General features: G+C 47.7%; 1 protein-coding gene and 1 pseudogene across 4 annotated transcripts in view; one reads left to right on the forward strand and one right to left on the reverse strand.

Annotated features, from left to right (window-relative positions):
* The window catches only part of Kcnip1 (potassium voltage-gated channel interacting protein 1), a 369300-nt gene that overhangs the window by 68935 nt on the left and 285435 nt on the right, over positions 1–14930 (reverse strand). The gene's annotated exons all lie outside the window — the stretch shown is intronic.
* On the forward strand, positions 2896–3734 carry LOC134480772 (large ribosomal subunit protein eL8-like; annotated as a pseudogene).

Below are 14930 nucleotides of genomic sequence, written 5' to 3' on the forward strand. Positions count from 1 at the left end.
AATTCTGACATTGATGTGGAGGGCTATACCTTCCCATGGGACTTGTCAAAGCCAGGGGCATTGGTAAATTCTCTGAGGAACAAATCACAAATATCTCTGTGCTGGTTGATCTTATTCCAAGTATTCTAAAACCCTACAGAATGGAAACCAAGGAAAGAAGTCAAGTTTAACATATTAAACAATATATATATATATATATATTTTACACATACACACACACACATATGCATAAAGAAGTGACTCTTCTAGCACACTGTGCCAGTGATCTGAAATTTGACCCATGACCCACAATATGACTGTGTTTACTAAGTGCTGGCTATCGTCATTTGACGGTAGATTTGCGTCTCTTCCTGACTAGACTTCAGGTGGCAGTACGAGCCTCTGCTGGGGTCTGCAGCCATTTCCAGAGACGAGAACCCTGCTGCTCCTGTGCTTCCTCTCAGCGAGGGATGTGGTCATGTCACACGTGTCACTCATGTCGAGAGGAGATTCAGGAAGTGGAAACGAATGTTGAGAAGAGCCGAGCTTCTCTGGGGGTCGTAAGGTCAACACACAGGCTCAGCCCAGCATCTAGCACCTTTTTAGGCTTTACTTAATTACTCAATTTTTAATTAATCAATTATTTTTTTTTGAGATAATGTTTTTTTCTGTGTGGCCCTGGCTGACCTGAAACTCACTTGGTAGACCAGGCTGGCTTTCAACTCAGAGATCTGCCTGCCTCTCCCCCGACCCCCATGTGCTGGCATTAAAGGCGTGTGCCACCAGTATTTGTTTTTTGTTCCCCTTTTTAGGTTCTTAATTAAAGCATGAGATGGATGGCTGTGGAACACATATCTTTATGTTGAATGGCAAAGAGTTAAAATGTGGACCATGATGCCGAGTGAGCAGTAACTGGTGGGCTCTTTTGCCTCCGACCCTTGCTTATCTGAGAGCTCAGGAACGTCTTCAGTCAGGTTAGGGCATGATATGGAGGAAGGGTACGGATGGGAAGATGATGCCTACATCAACTGCACAGTGATTCAAGTGCAACTGCACATCACACACAAGACCCACATGTGGCTCACAGCGTACTTTTTATATCATGGGTGAATCTCAAATGTGTGACTCAAGCCTTAGCTGATCATCTCCATCCCAGAGCCAATTGCATTGTGTCCAGCACTGGCTCTTTTCTTTCCTCCACCTCCTGGTTGCCATGGGAACCCTCCATTGGACCCGACTCTGAGATGAACCACAGTACTCTCTGTATGGATCACATTGGGTTCTTGTGCTGTGTGCATATCCTGTGAGCATCACTGGCTGGATGTTGGCTCCATGTCTAGCTCTCAAGCTGAGCACATCCCTCTGTTGCTGGTGGGTAGGAGCTTGAAGGCAGAGAGCTGCTGGGAGGGGTTGAGGCGGAGCAAGAGCGTAGAGCTGCAGCTTGGTAAGGGTCTGTGGACCCCATGAGGAAGAAACGGGATCAGAACTATCCCCACTCCTCTCTATCCCCCTTGCTTGGTTTCTCTTGTGTATAGACCGACAGACACAGGTCTGAAACCTGGGTATGTGCAGGACACCACGCTAGGGCAGGGGCATGAAGCAGACACCAGCAACACGCTCTCCTTGCCTGGGGTCCTTAGCTGACACCCAGCTAGTCTAGGCTGAAGAGAGGAGCAAATCTCATTAGCTGGGCCTCTCCTTCTAGAAGTCATAAATCAAAAATGTTCTGGTCTCAACCCCAACTGGCACCACAATGTAATTTACTTTTAAGCAGACAAATGAGTATTTTGTATAAAAATCATTCTCCTTTAAATATTAAGGGGGTGGGGCTTTCCTATTTTCTTTCCAGTGGCTTTTATTATGTCTTGAGGGCAAAGACTTCCAATTTCAGGATGGAAATCAATGAGAAACATGATCGAATTTCAGAAACACGGTGTTACAGCCGGTGGTTTTGGACTGTGTCCGGAATTCCAAAGGCTGTACTCATCTCTCTCCACAGCACACACTGACCCCTTGAGCCAACATAATCCAGTAATTCTTTATGTCAGTGATGTGCACACCCTTTTGAGGGCAGAGACATCTTGATATAAGCAAATATTTTTTTTGTATTTTCTTGCACCACTCTGTGACTCGTGGTAAAGGAATGAGTGAACTCAGCTTGAGTAAACAACTAAACAGATAGATAGATAGATAGATAGATAGATAGATAGATAGATAGATAGACAGATAGACAGACAGACAGACAGTGAGAGACAGAGAGACAGAGGAGAGGGGAGAGAAGGAAGAGATAGAGTGAATAAGGGAGAGAGACAGAGAGAGAAGAAAGGAGAGAGACAGAGAGGAGAGAGAGACAGACAACAAGGAGATAGAGACAGACAGACAGAAATATATATATAGAGAGAGAGAGAGAGAAAGAGAGAGAGAAAGCGAGAGACAACAAGGAGATAGAGACAGACAGACAGAAATGTATGTATATATATATAGAGAGAGAGAGAGAAAGAGAAAGAGAGAAAGAGAGAGAAAGCGAGAGACAACAAGGAGATAGAGACAGACAGACAGAAATGTATGTATATATATATATATATATAGAGAGAGAGAGAGAGAGAGGGAAAGAGAAAGAGAGAAAGAGAGAGAGAGAAAGCGAGAGAGAGACAACAAGGAGATAGAGACAGACAGACAGACAGAAATGTGTGTATGTATATATATATATGTACATATATATATATATGTATATATATATATATATATATATATATATATATATATAGAGAGAGAGAGAGAGAGAGAGAGAGAAGAGAGAAGCTGTGATCGTGTGATCGTTTAAACTTGGGAGCCTCGAGAGGCCAAGTAAAAGTCCAGGGCGTCCTTAGGAGATGAAGAAAGATAAGATTCAAGTGACTCTCTCTCCTCCAGCCGAGCACGATGCCCAAAGGACAGAAGGTCAAGGGGAAGAAGGTGGCCCTGGCCCCCGCCGTGGTCAAGAAACAGGAGGCCAAAAAGGTGGTCAATCCTTTGTTTGAGAAAAGGCCTACGAACTTTGGCATTGGGCAGGACAGCCAGCCCAAAAGAGATCTCACACGCTTCGTCAAATGGCCCACTACATCAGACTGCAGCAGCAAAGAGCCATCCTCTCTCTATAAGCGGCTCAAAGTACCTCCTGCCATCAACCAGTTCACTCAGGCCCTGGACAGGCAAACAGCGACTCAGCTGCTTAAGCTCACCCACAAGTACAGGCCAGAGACAAAGCAGGAGAAGCAGAGGCTGCTGGCCCGCGCTGAGAAGAAAGCTGCTGGCAGAGGGGACCTCCCAACTGAGAGACCACCTGCCCTCCAAGCAGGGGTCAATACAGTCACCACCTTGGTGGAGAACAAGAAGGCTCAGCTGGTGGTGATTGCCCATGCTGTAGACCCCATTGAGCTGGTGGTTTTCCTGCCTGCCCTGTGTCGAAGGATGGGAGTGCCCTACTGCATCATCAAGGGAAAGGCCACGCTGGGGCGCCTGGTCCACAGGAAGACATGCACCACTGTTGCCTTCACACAGGTTAACTCAGAAGAGAAGAGTGCTCTGGCTAAGCTGGTGGAAGCTATTAGGACCAATTATAATGACAGATATGACGAGATCTGCCGCCACTGGGGAGGCAACGTCTTGGGTCCTAAGTCTGTGGCTCGCATTGCCAAGCTGGAAAAGGCAAAGGCTAAAGAACTTGCCACTAAACTGGGTTAAATGTACACTTAAGTTTTCTGTACATAAATATAATTACAAAATTATCTTTAAAAAAAGGTGCAAGTGATCTAATAGGACAAGGTTTCTCTCCAGATCAAAGTTAACAGCCAGAAGTCTGTTCACAGTCAGTTCTGGATAGAAGACAAAATGTTCCCTGAATTGCGAGCCTTCACTGCTCTCACCTCAATAAAGTTTTGAAATTTCAAATAACTAAGACTCCTGGAAGCAAGCTTTCAGGAGATGTCATGCTACAGAAACTGAGAGAGCGAGAGAGCGAGAGAGCGAGAGAGCGAGAGAGCGAGAGAGCGAGAGAGCGAGAGAGAGAGAGAGAGAGAGAGAGAGGAGAGTGACTTCCCCCCATCTTGTGTATATCAGGATTTCAGACTTGCTTCTTTCGAGTCAGTCCTCTATCCCTCATATCCCCGGTGACCACACATCATGTTCATGTAAGGCCTGGGTCCTGCACTCTCCTGTGTACCCCAATGGCTGCCTACACCTTCGTCCAGAATCACTTTAAGCTCTCAGACGTTGGATCCTGTCTGTTTCTTGTCAGGCTCCTAGAAGCACTTGACATACACAGATCACTGTTACCATGGAGACAGTAAAGGAGAGCAACTCTGGGAAGTCCCCCTGAGAGGATGTGGCTGACTAGGTGGCTCTTCTTTGGGTTAAAACATGGATGGTGATGGATGCTTGCCTATATTTGAGGAGGATTAAATGTGTCCATGTAAGAAGTGCGGCTTCGTCCTTGAGTGATGCTACAGCTGGATTTTCTGCCTCAGTGCTGTGATGTTGAGCCCGAGTACCATCCAACACACAGAAAACAGAGGCCTCAAAGCTTTGGAATCTGCAGCTTAAACTGTCTCAGCTCCTGCCAGCCCTTAGAGTTCTGGGAAACGTGAGAGTTTCTTGGCTCCATGGCCTCTGACTCTAAGGCGGTCATTCTCAACCTGTAGTTCACAACTCCTTTGGAGGTCGAATGATCCTTTCACAGGGGTCACTTATCAGATATCCCTCATAACAGATATCTACATTTCAATTCATAATAGTAGGAAATTATAGTTATGGAGTATCAGGGCAATCATTGTGTGACTGAGGGCCACCCCAACATGGGGGACCGATTTAAAGGGTCGCAGCATTAGGAAGGTTGAAAGCCACTGTTCTAAGGGGATATAGTCTCTGGGAAGCTCTGGCAAGATCTGGCAGGCCAGTTCCCTCCCTCCCTGTTGGGGTATGGGTAATAACAGGATTCTACTGAGGACTCAGGTCTTGCTGGGCAGCGCTGGTCCACAGCAACATGACTCTCTGGGTTCTGCCCTTTCGTTTCAGGATGGCCATAGGCTTCCTTCTTGGAGCAGTCTATCCTCTCTCCCCATGTCTCTAAACCTTTACCATACCTGTATGACCAGCCCTACGACAAAACACGCTGTTTATTTAGCATCGTTCTGGGACCCTGACCACTACATTCACCAGCAAGCATTTTTGCTATCTTTCTTTCCCCTCTTAACTTGGTCCACTTCAAAACAGAGTGCCTCGGGGAGGAGCTTTGACAGGGGAGTGAACAAACACCAGCAAGTGAGCCTGAATTTGATTTCAAATTCAGAACCCAGAGCTGGGGAAGGCTATGATGCCAAGATAAAATACCTCAAGTCCAGTCATGGGAAGGTGGGAGGGTTGTTCTTCATTTCTCTTGAAAAATGAGGATCATTAAGAATAGGGAATGAGACAGAAAGCCAAGGTGGTGCTCTTGGGTTCAGTCAGCATTCTGGGAGAGTTGAGAAGACCTCCAGGAGAAAATGGCAACATAGAGCATTGGAGAGGCAAGGCGGCCTCAGATCTCAAGCTTTTCAGATGGGGCAGCAGGGGACAGAGTAGTCATTCATGAATGGCTGTGCTCAAAGATTAGTAGGAGGTAGGTGTGGGGTGGGAATTTCCAAAGACCTTGGCTTTTTTTTTTTAAAACCAAACTGGGTGTCAGAGTGGCCTTGAGGAAGCTGTGGTCATGCCCACTCTGAAAAACTCTAGAACTGAAGGATACCTCTACTGAGGGACACCTGCTGCTCCAGGCAGACGGGGAGAATAGAGGGACTCTGCCTCGTCCTATTTCCAACTTGCTATCAAGACCCCTTGGGTGTCACAGACTTCAAGCCTAAGTCTTTGCCTCTTTTGAATCTGGGCTGCTATGGTTGCCTTGGACAACAGGATATGGTGACATAGTGTGTTGACTGGATTTAGAATCTCCCAGGAGACACACTGTTCAGTGTATGTATGAGTGTGAGTCCAGAGCCTTCTAACAAAGGAGGAAAGGCTAACCCTAACTGCGGGCAGCACCGTTCTATAGGCTGAGATCTTGGACTGAGTAAGAACACTGAAGAAGAACGGGACTGGAGCCCTAGCACACCTCTCTCTCTCTCTCTCTCTCTCTCTCTCTCTCTCTCTCTCTCTCTCTCTCTCTTTCCATCCTGATTGGGAACACAAGTGACTGGCCACTTCCTCTTAGTATTACCTTCCCAATCCCAGTGGACTTTGTTCTCTTAAACAATGGCTCAAAGCAAATCCTTCCTCTCTCGACTTGTCCTGTACTTGGTTGTAGCAATAAGAAATGCACTGGTTCTGTGTTAGGCCATTTAAGAGGGGGCTGGTGACCCCGGCCTTGGTTTCCTGGAGTCCCAAATTGTTACATAAAAAGCCAGACTATAAAACTGAAGAAATGCCTTGGAGACTTCCTGGGGAGAGTGCCTTGGCATTGCAGATTCTTAGCTGTCCCCGACAAGGTATTGGACATGAGACCACACAGGGTCCAACTGTTCCTCACTGCGTGGCACCAGTAATGTGGCACGGACCAGAGGCATCACTCGGCTGTGCTCTGCCCACAGTTCTGACCACCAGTCTGCAATAGATGCTCCTCAAAGGCGGTTAAGCTTACAGTGACAGGGAGCTGAGAATCTCCTATGGAGGGTTTCTTGGGCAGACACCAGCTGGGAGAGAAGATGGGGAACGTAGGCTATCAGAGCGGCCCAGCATGTCACAAACACTCACGATAGAGTCAGTTCTACCCTATCTCGGGTGTAAGTGAGGGAGAGATCGAAATGGCTTTTCTTACATAGCCCAGGCTAGCTTGGAGCACATGATCTCCAAAGCACCAAGCATATAGGCATAAGCTGCCCAGCTTCCAGTTTATTCCTTGCATGCTTGACATTCCTTCTGGGAAAATGGACAAGCTGCTCCTTATATATGTACGCTGCCCACTAAAGTTGTTGCCCATGACTAGGTTCTTTGTAACTGGCTGACCTGGGATGGCCACATCACTAAGGGATGTGTTACCACAACAATGTGAAGAAGGCACAATGGCTGAGGTCTCACCCTTGCAGAGTGAGGACCACTAGTGCCAGGCCTGTCTGCCCCCTTCTTCCTGTCTCTCGCACCAGACCTTACTCCTTCTCGTGCCCACACGTCATCTTTTCCAGAGTGGTCGTGGCAACAGTCTAGAAGCTTCCTTCCAAGTACAGATCTTTTTAAAATTCCCTGCCCTGTGGTGAAACCATCGGTCAATGGGCAGGATGACTGGCGGGTCTGTGAGAGATGTTTCTGGAATAAGATTCTTTTCCCCCACAGCAGGAACGTGGTGATTAAACTTTGTTACAGCTGGGGGAACAAAGTTTCCCCAAGCAGACTGTCAGCTCGCAGAGCACAGTGCAATCAATATTGGAGTGGAAATACGGCCACAGTCCCAGGCAGGCGTTGTGCCCACTCTTCTAGCACGGAAAGCCAAGCCTTCCTTCTACTCTGACGCAATGAGACCAGGCTGGGCACGCAGAGAAATCATCTGCAGCGCTTTCTATGTTCCTGACGGCCTGCCCTTCCCTGGAGGACCTGCTCTCCTGCAGGTGGACATAAGCACTACTTCAGATGGCTCTGTCCAGATGTCTGTCTTCAATATTGCTTAAACACGTATGACTTAAACCACAGTGCAATGGGATCAGGGGAGAGGCTGGCTGGGCTTTCGAAGCCAGGCTCCTGAGGAAGGTCCTACCTGCCTTGCCAGGCTTCTATGTGCTCTTCTGCCTTGAGCACCTCACCGGGCTGAGCATGACCTGCATATCAGCACCAATGTGCACCAGACATACGTTGCTTCTCTATGATACAGTCGGAAAGAAACCCCAACATTAGCCTTTATACATTAAAAAAAAAAAACAAAACAAAACGATTTTTCCTTGCTGGGGTTGGAGGAAAAGAAATGGTTTGGTTGGGTGTATCTCCAGTTGGTTTATTTACATATATCATATTTTAAGGATGATTTAAAAGATAATAAGGATAATTTCCACCGTACTCAATTTTTATGTGTTGACTGTCGTTACCGAGCTCGTTACTTCATAATCTTTTCCCCAGCTAACGCAAAAAGGTTTTTATTTTGGGGGAATAGCAAAGTTGATCTCAGCTCATTTTTAAATCGTCCTGAGCCTCAGAAGGACAAGCTTTGGGGACGTGGCTTTATACACACGCTGTAACCGATTCCAAAGCAGACGGTCACAACCTGATCGAATGGGCACGCTCTTACTGTATTCTGAAAAAGCACAAGGAAAGGTTCTTTTCGCACCATTAACCAGGTATTTTTAATCTCAGCCGTGGACCTAAATGCTAAAGCAGAGACTCTCAGATCACTGTGCAATTTAGTCACCAGCACGGTCTCTGCCAATGGAGGGCTGAGCTAGTTTGACCATGGGTGGACCTGAGCCAAGTGTGGACCCTTGACATCCAGGTAAATTGTGGACGGTATCTGCAGAGGGAAAAATAATGAGGAAATCCAGCAGCAACTGGAAAGAATACTTTGTTTTAAGTAATATGTTTTACCCTCATTAAATGCATTAATATTCATGAATAATGGATTATATGCATATAAAAATTTCCTACTTTAATGACCCAGATTCAACCAAGCCTCCCTTTCCTAATGGGTGCTCATCTTCAATGTACAGCTAGAGTAGTGCCGGGTACAACTTAGGAACGTATTTCCTCTTGAGTGTGAGTGTGAGTGTGATATGAGACCTTCTAAACCTTCCCTGTCTTTTGCCGTCTGCGGTGTCACCATGCACTTGAATCCCTGTGCCTGGCACACGGTTGCTGCCCGGCAACATTCAACAAATGGGGTGACGGCGCTCAGGCGATGCCTGGGACATCAGGCAGAGGAGCACAGAGAAGTCTGTCACACTGACCATAGAGCCCAAGCCAGCCTTCCCGAGGAGGGGAGACTGAGCAAAGCTCCACACTGGGGGGACAGTGGGCAGAGGGCATTAGAGGCAGCTGGAGAGAGAGAGACACAGGCATTTGTGCAGAGCCAGGAAGGTGAGAGGGGCTGTGCATTGTCCTCAAAAGATCCATTGCTGAGTGGGAGGGACCCCCGTGGTCTTCTCAGACTAATACGGCCTTCACACACTGCCCCCTCAAATGTTTTTAGTAATATGGTGCTCCCTGGTCAACACATGGGGTCCAGACTAGCACCATGCAGCTTCACGTGAACTGGTGAAGCAGAGTTACTGGTATCTGCTAACAGCCTGGGAGGCCACACCGGAAATATGTATATTCCATTCCGGCAAGCATGCAGGCTGTACCCCTTCCCCAAAATGGTAGGAACCAGAAGGCCTTTGGGTTTTGATTTTTTTTCTTACAGGAATGGGATATTGCACTTACACAAGGGGATTTTGTCTGGGCATTGCAACATACCTAACTGTAAAGCTTACTTCCCGTACACCATATATATACAGACTAAGAATAATTTTATGACATAATTTTAAACTTTTTGCACGTGAAACACTTTGCTGCTGGGGAACTTTCCCCTGTAGCATCAGCAGAGAGTTTGAAGCATCTGCACTTTGGATTGGAACGCTCAGCCGGTATGGGAAATTGGTGGTACAGCCTTAGGTTAAAACAACTGGGGGTGGAAACAAGAGAATGAGAATGTTCTTGGGGATGCTGGGTCACTCTGGACATCCACGTGAGGACCTCTTGCTGTTCCCCACGGGGATGCTCTGGGCTTAGATAGGTAGAGCTGATTTTGCTCACCTGGCACAGCCTTCGGAGTTCCACATGCATTTGTAACTGCACGAGGCACAAGGTGCTTCCTACTTCATACTCGGAAGTATCTCACCCCTCTGACATATGACAGGATGCCAAATTCGTACGCCAGTCTCTGTCCCTCTTGGGTGGTGTGGGAAGAGAATGGGCCCGGAGCTATGCGTCTTTCCTTGTCTTCTCCCATGGCCGTCCTCCTGTGCTCTGCCTAACCCTGCCTGTCTGGAGCTCCAGCCTCTGCACTCCTGTGAGCCGTCACCCCTGGGGTGGGTGGAGGCAGCCCTCCTTCTTCAGGCCTTCATTGCCTCAGCTGTCCGATCCTGAATCCCTGAAAGCCTACTGAGGAACAACATCCTGGCAGATTGCCTTCCAGAATGTGGCCCGGTGTCCTGAAGCTCTAGGAAGGCTTCTCTGTTCGTTGTGCAGGGGTGAGGTATGATGGTGCAGAGCGGTGGCAGGGAGGGCACCCAGCAGTTGCATAAACACTCAGCACTCCTGTTCCCTCATCTGTAAAATGGGACAACCGTACTGATTTTTACCACGGGGTATTTTAGTGACGCGGGCAGAGATGAGGTTCACAAAGGAAGTACCAGAAGCCAGGCAGCCATAGGCGTGTGAGTGATGCTAGTTTCTCACTGTCCCAGCAGGGGGCGCTTGAGTCTGACAATAAAGGTCAGCACGCGCGATGACCTTTAACTTCCTGTCCACCCTTGAACCCACATCCTGTGTGGGCAATGTTGCTTTTCCCCCATTTCTGGATACCTCGGATAAAACCCATTGCTGTTCCGTCTCTTGTCTCTTACTCTTGCCCCCCCACCCCGGGAAGTTCCCTTTCCCCCAGCTCAGCCAGCTCAGCAGTGAAATGCAGAAGCTTCACCCCGCTCTTTGTGTCTTGCTTTCGCCTTTCCTCCCCCACTGCCAGCCCCCTTCCCATAGCTCACCCTGACAGCCACAAACGCCTATTTATTTGCCGGCTAACTTCCCGGTGGTTTAATATCCCCTTGAATTACTGTACAATCTCTTTCGAGTTATATTTGATTATTTTTCACATTTAAAAACATGAACACAATTACCCAGCAATGGCACGTGCCGTTACAGTCAGGAATAAAAAAGCGCGCATATGCATCTTAGACAAGTAGTCACTCCCTGGGAATTATGTCTGTGGTACGGAGGGAGGGCGCAGTGATAGGTGTCATATAAATGCATACGAGACAATAAATAGTTACAAAGGGAGAGGGTGCTGAATAATTAATCCGCCGCCTCTCCAGGAACGGTCTTTATAAATCTGTCCCCGGCGTTCATTTGTTTTTTTACGGATACAAATATTTAAAAGTAAAGAATAAGTAATGTCCAGGAAGGAGACATAAAAAGGAAAAAAAGTCAGCAGGGGGGAGGTAGAGGATTACCGATGGCAAAGGCTCCGAGACAGCTGTAACATTCATGAGTGCCATTTGCTAAGGAGGTGAGGGGCGGAGAGGGAGGAAGGGTGGTTAAGGGGACAGCATTGGATCGCAGGCCCGTCGAAGCACTTGGAATTCCTGCCGGGTTGATATTACCTGTGCTTCCCGGCCTGTCTACGTAGTCGGAGAAAGATCTCCAGGAATATACTTATAACGTTCTAGAACCCACATCCCTTCCTCTGGGGAGATGGATCTTTGAGGATCTCAGGACAAGATTGGGATTAAGATTGCGTCCCTGTCTGTGACAGGCGTTTGCTGCCTCTGCAGGAGACTTTTCTGCCTCCACAGTCCTGGCCGTTAGTCCTGCCCTGCGTAGTCCACGGTCTCTAGCTGCACTTAAGTCATGTGATCTCTCTCTCTCTCTCCTCTCTTTCTCTCTCTCTCCTCTCTCTCTCTCTTCTTTTCTCTCTTTTACACACACATGCGCATACACACACACAGGCACAGGCACAGGCACACGTGCACACCCGCATACGCGTGCGGGCATGCGCGAGCGCACACACACACACACACACACACACACACACACACACACACAAGCCCTACATCAGACGAAATCCAACTCTACTCTCCCCTCTACATGTCCTAAACATGGGCGATATAAACTTCCATTTAAAAGCACCCCATTAAGCTCCGTGGGTCAGTAATGTTTGCCTTAGTGGGAGATGTGATCACTCTTTTCTTTGTGTATTTCCACTTCACATTTTTAAAAATATTAGATGTACACTTTGCTGCTGTCTGCCTCTGTCTGTCTGTCACTGTCTATCTGTCGCTGTCTCTCTGACTCTGTCCCTGTCTCTGTCTCTGTGCTCATGTGTGCATGTGTCTGTATGTACACAAAGGCACGTTCAGGCCACTGATAGATACCGGGTGTGTTTCTCTGTCATTTCATATTATTTTTGAGATAGGGTCTCTCATTAACCCTGGAGCTCACAAATTTGGCTGGACACGGCCAGCCAGCGGCAGAGGATTCTCCAGTTTCTGCCTCCCCAGCATTGGCAATCAGGGCCATGCAGCTGCACCTGCTTTTTATCTAGAGACCGTGGATCCCAAGCCAGGACCTCATGCTTACACGACCAGAACTTTATTGACTGAGCCATCCCCCCGAGTCTCTGGGGCTTTTCTTTTTCGTTTGGGAGCCTAAGTCTAAGGTTTTGGTAAATTCTATTTATTGAGTAGAATTAATGGGCTGTGAAAGGGGACAACAGCTTAAGAGGATGTGTTGATTTTTCTTTTCCTTTTTTTTTTTAAAGCTGACCTCCTCTGAGTGAGGGATTCATGCACTGAACGCCAAAGCATTTGTCTGAGAGGAGTCAAAGATGCACCTCTCCACGGGGGTGGGGGGTGGGGTGGAGACATGGACTCCTCGAGCACAGACGTCGGCGTAGCTTTGTCTGTGATTGTTCAAAATGGGACAGCCTGAGTGTCCACGATGAGGTGAATGGGCAGAGAAACCGTGGTGTGCCCACACGACGGGACACTGCAGGAAGTAGCCACGTGAAGGACCAACTCCAGAACATGTCAGTGAGTTATCTGGCCAGAAACAACCGGTTCACACAAAACTAGAGATTACCAAGCTCTACAGCACAAAAGCAGGGACCCTGTGATGGGACTGGTGGGTGGGAGGGACAGAGAAGGGGGAGGAAGGGTCAGGAAGAGACTTTGTGGGGTAATAAAGGTTTTCATATCATGGATTCTGTCTTACGCCAAAATGAATAAGATTGTAAACTTTAATAAGTACAGTTTAAAACACTCCAGTTAGATGTCATATATTCCTCTTTTAAAAGGAATATTAATTTTTGTTTTTTTTTAATTTTTGTTGTTTTTTCCTTATTCACGTGCCTGTGTATGTCTGGGGGTGTTTGTGCCAGTGCACAGGTGTGCGGGTGTCCGTGGAGGCCACAGAGTGTGTTGATATTCATGAGCCTCTTGGTGTGGTGTGGGTAGGCAATTCCAGTCCTCTGAGAGAGCAGTAAGTGCTCTTAATCTCCAGGCCACTCTGCAGCCCTGGGCATTTCAATCTTACGGGAAAGGTCCTTCATTTTATAACTCTTAACAGCTCTTAAAATCCCATTTTCTCTCTTGATTTTCTTTCATTTCCAGCTGTGAACCACAAAGTGCACTCCAAATTCCCAGCCTCTGAGCCTGGCTAGATCCTTCCCCTCACCCTCAACTCTTCTTATCACCACCACCACCACAACCACCAGCACCACCATCACCACCACCTCCATCACCACCTCCATCACCATCATCACCATCACCACCATCACCACCACCACCACCACCATCACCACCACCTCCATCACCACTTCCGTCACCACCTCCATCACCACCACCACCACCACCATCATCACCACCACCACCACCAACACCAACACCACCATCATCACCATCACCTCCATCACGTCCACTATCATCACCACCACCATCATCACCACCATCACCATCATCATCACCATCACCACCACCACAACCACCATCACCACCACCACCACCATCACCACCACCCCTACCTGTCATCATCTGCAGTATTTTGAAGTCCGACTCACTTTACAATGAACTAATCAGAGAGACCATTTCTGCCTAGCATGGGTTAGTAATGTAGGCAGGGGGTCAGTTCGAGTGACCTCTATGTATCCACCTTGGTGGAGTTTACCTCCTCACCTTTAAGATTAACTGCGTATCTGGATTCTTTTCTTCTTCCATTCAACTCACACCCATTCCTTTCCAGATTTGTTCATGAGAAGAGAAATCCAGAGACCTCCCCCTCACCCTCCTCCTGGCTCTCTCTGATTTCCCTGTTTCCTGAAAGCGGGCGTACCTACCAATTACAACAGGGATCCCACTGGGATGGCGGGGTGTGTGCTGCGCAAGGCAGGGCATCCACAAACCTGGTAAGTGTCATGGTGTGGATGCTCTGGTGCTGAGGCCTCCTTACCCTTTCCATTTCACTTGCCCCTCTGTTCCTTTTCCCCCTCTGAATCCTGGGCCTCACACCAGCAAAGTGCTCTAGTGATAAACCACAGCCCCAGCCAGCTGCTGCTTAATGGATATGGTCAGGAGCTTCCCGAAGGATAAGCCCTCAACTGTTACACCGCTGGCTCACCCTGGGTCACGTTCAACGTTTCTAGGCATTGTTAAAATATTTAACAAAAGGCACATGTTAATCTGCTTTCCTAGTAATTATGTAAATCAATATATACATATAATTATATGGAAGTAATAATTCCATATAAGTAAATATATATGTGTTTACGTGTTCTTGTCCCATATTCTTAGTCATTCTTCATTAGATCTCTTAGCTCTTGTCAGTGGGACAGCTGTAAAATTGCGACTCACCACATTTAATGACTATTTCAGAGCAATTTTAGGCTTGTAGTAAAACTGGGCAGAAAGTGCCACGTTCCTTAGCCCCTGTGCAAACTTGCCCACATTACGCTGCCCCCAGAGAGGTGCTTTTGCTGTAACTGAGTCTGTCAGCAGCTCCTCATCCAAAGTCATGGTTTACACGGCCTTCTCTTTCTCAATGGGGCGCATTCTCTCTGGACAGCCACTGTAATGGCCGCAGGTTCTCTTGCCTCTAAGTCTCTCCTGCTCTGTCTATTTACTGTCCATCCTGTTAACCTCTGATGGGTCCTAGTGTTTCTTGTGTCTCCATTTTGTCCTTTTCAGAATGTCATGTGGTTATAGTTGGATCAAAGA

Source organism: Rattus norvegicus, chromosome 10 (genome assembly GCF_036323735.1).
Source record: "Rattus norvegicus strain BN/NHsdMcwi chromosome 10, GRCr8, whole genome shotgun sequence".
NCBI classification, from domain to species: Eukaryota; Metazoa; Chordata; class Mammalia; order Rodentia; family Muridae; genus Rattus; species Rattus norvegicus.